Raw genomic sequence first — 3,386 nt, 5'->3', positions numbered from 1 at the left:
GCTTGGCAAGACTGGCACTCAGGCTTGACAAGACTGGCACTCAGGCTTGGCAAGACTGGCAATCAGGCTTGGCAAGACTGGCACTCAGGCATGGCAAGACTGGCAATCAGGCTTGGCAAGACTGGCAGTCAGGGCCACTTTTCACCGTGCCAAAGCGTTCCTACACCTAGTCAGTAGGATCCCCCCCTGCTACACAACACCATAGTCCCCCCCCCTGCTACTCCACCTTGAATTTCATTAATTTATATTAATTTCTGGATGCAGGAGACTATGAGATAGGGAAGGAAAAATAGATCTTAATATCCTACTGGCTAGGTGTGTGCACGGTGTAGGAACGCTTTGGCACGGTGAATAGTGCCCCCCCCCCCCTCCCCATACAGAGGATTGGTGGAAGGCTGGTATTAAGCTCTTTCACTAGGCAAAAGGATTAGGAACTTGTGTAACTGCTGAAACACAGCTCACTAATACGTTAGACAGGTGTGATTAACGCCGTAAAAAGGATTCTAAGTTAATATTTTTCTACGTGACTCAATTGAAGTTGATGTTAGGTGACAGGAAGAACATCAGTACTCACGAAATATAGTGAACTTTGCTAGAAATATAGTGATGTTATGGTGTTCACCCATCGCAGATCAGGTGTTGTTTATTATGTTCTGGTTTGAGTACTTGATAAGGGTCACAGGGGACCTTTGAGTACCTCTCTCTCCTTTGAGAGGTTGGCTAGTTATTGTCCCTTATGTTTAGAGGGAGAGTAGTTGACCAGTTTTGATCCCTTCATGTTGTAAGATTGTTTCTTAACATTCCTAACATGCAGGTACCTGGTTTCGGGAATGGACGCCTCTCCACTTCTACTAATGCATTGCTTACCTTATGCACTTTTTCAATGGGGCTATTTTTGCACTTCCTGCCATGTCTCCTTGTCTCATGTGGAGTTATTTCTCTTGTACACACCATGAGGACTCGGCAAGTTACGTCCCTTATATCTGGAAGGAGTAAACACATAAATGTTGACCACTAAAGGTTATCTTAAGGTTATCTCGAGATGATTTCGGGGCTTAGCGTCCCTGCGGCCCGGTCGTCGACCAGGTCTCCTTTTTGTTACACATCCCCAGGAAGCAGCCCGTAGCAGCTGTCTAACTCCCAGTTACCTATTTACTGCTAGGTGAGCAAGCGCATCAGGGTGAAAGAATCCCCTGCCCATTTGTTTCCGGCTCCACCTGGTGATCGAACTTTATGACTACGAATACCGAGCGCTGTCCACTCAGCCGTCAGGCCCCTATCGGTACTATTTGTCAAGGTCACTAACCAGGAGCTGTGTATAGAGGTTATGTCTCCCTGGTGTTCCCCAGGAGAGTGGCTGGTCCCTTCTATTTTACGTTAGTGTTAGAATGTTCATCTGTTACTGCTGTGTCTGTTTGTGTGTCGCGTTATCTCCCGCTTATCTCTTCCTTTTCCCCTTACACCTGCTTCTTATCGGCGGCTAAATGTAAATCTTTGACTATCGTCAGATGCTTCTCTGAATTCTGTTTATTTCTTCTTTGTTAATTTCCTGTTAATTAAACTAAGATCTTGAGGTTATCTTGAGATGATTTCGGGGCTTTAGTGTCCCCGCGGCCCGGTCCTCGAGCAGGCCTCCACCCCCAGGAAGCAGCCCGTGACAGCTGACTAACACCCCAGGTGTTAATTTTACCTTAAACAGTTAATTTTACCTTATCTTAAACAGTTAATTTTACTGCTAGGTAACAGGGGCATAGGGTGAAAGAAACTCTGCCCATTGTTTCTCGCCGGCGCCTGGGATCGAACCCAGGACCACAGGATCACAAGTCCCGCGTGCTGTCCGCTCGGCTCTCTAGGGATCTATGGGATCATTAGTACTTGTGCTCATCTTCCTAATGAAAGTGTTATCCTTTATAGCTTTATCAACCTTTAACAGGTTGATAACAACCTGTTATCATTCATCAGCTTATCTCAAGCCTGGCTCTAGAGATATTTATTTGATGAGCTTATTATTTGTTGCTATTGGGAATAAAATGTCTTTAGTGGTAAGTTAGAGTCGTATCAGTAACAGGATGAGGCTGTGTGCCAGGGGCCAGACTCACGAAGCAGTTACGCAAGCACTTACGAACCTGTACATCTTTTCTCAATCTTTGGCGGCTTTGTTTCCAATTCTTAAACAGTTAATGAGCTCCGAAGCACCAGGAGGCTGTTTATAACAATAACAACAGTTGATTGGCAAGTTTTCATGCTTGTAAACTGTTTAATAAATGTAACCAAAGCCGTCAAAGATTGAGGGGAAAGATGTACACGTTCGTAAGTACTTTCGTGAATCTGGCCCCAGAGCCTTAATGTGCTCGCTTGACGGGATTGCACGCGTTGAGTGAACATGAGTGAACATGTTACAAATGCGTGACACCCTAGGAATAGGTGTCACCGTTATGGAGAGATGGCCAACGGTGCTGTACAAAGGTAACAAGTACAGTACCTGTGGCCTAGTGGGGTCCTATTTAATGTCTTTCACGCCATTAATTTGATTTGAGATGAGAGGAGAGTTTCCTCTTGCAGGTATAGCGCCTTATCAAGAGTAGTTCGAAGTGTGAGGTAGCATACCTGGAGCATACCTGGAGAGGGGTTCGAGAGTTGTTCCGGCCTGGGGGCCAGGGTCGGGGAGTGCCAGGGCTTGAAGAGTAGCTACGCCCACTAAGCTTAGTCCCTGGTGCCATGCCCATTGCAGGAGTAGGGTCTATGACCTGAAGACATGTTCACCGCACTACGTCATAGCTACTCCTTATATAAAGTCAACTTAACCCCCAACCCAACCCAACCCAACCCAACCCAACCCACAGAACCCCTACACTTCAGGTAAGATTGCCCATCAGCAACTTTTTGAATTTGCATTTGCAACTTGAATTTGTTCAGTGTATAAGTGACCTGCAATTGAGGTCTGTACATTGAGGCCCTGCGGACTGGTGGTTCAGGGAATGATGCATGATTGAAGGAGCATGAGCATGGCAACTTGAGTAGGTTGAGTGTGTACAGATCTACTGCACCAAACTGCACCTCCTCCTCCTCCTCCTCCCTGGCCCCCGCCTCCCTGGCCCCCGCCTCCCTGGGGTCCGCCTCCCTGGGGTCCGCCTCCCTGGGGTCCGCCTCCCTGGGGTCCGCCTCCCTGGCCCCCGCCTCCCTGGGGTCCGGCGGGCAAATCTTAGCAATGATCTGAGAGGTTTTGTCGAGCAGAAATATTTCCAACCCAATAACCGCGTCAGGAGGATGTGTGTGTGCGTGTGTGTGCGTGCGTGCGTGTGTGTGTGTGTGTGTGTGTGTGTGTGTGTGTGTGTGTGTGTGTGTGTGTGTGTGCGTGTGTGTGTGTGTGTGTGTGTGTGCGTGTG

Source organism: Procambarus clarkii, chromosome 15, assembly GCF_040958095.1.
Source record: "Procambarus clarkii isolate CNS0578487 chromosome 15, FALCON_Pclarkii_2.0, whole genome shotgun sequence".
NCBI classification, from domain to species: Eukaryota; Metazoa; Arthropoda; class Malacostraca; order Decapoda; family Cambaridae; genus Procambarus; species Procambarus clarkii.
The sequence above is the reverse complement of the archived record's forward strand: the minus strand, read 5'-3'. Positions refer to the sequence as shown.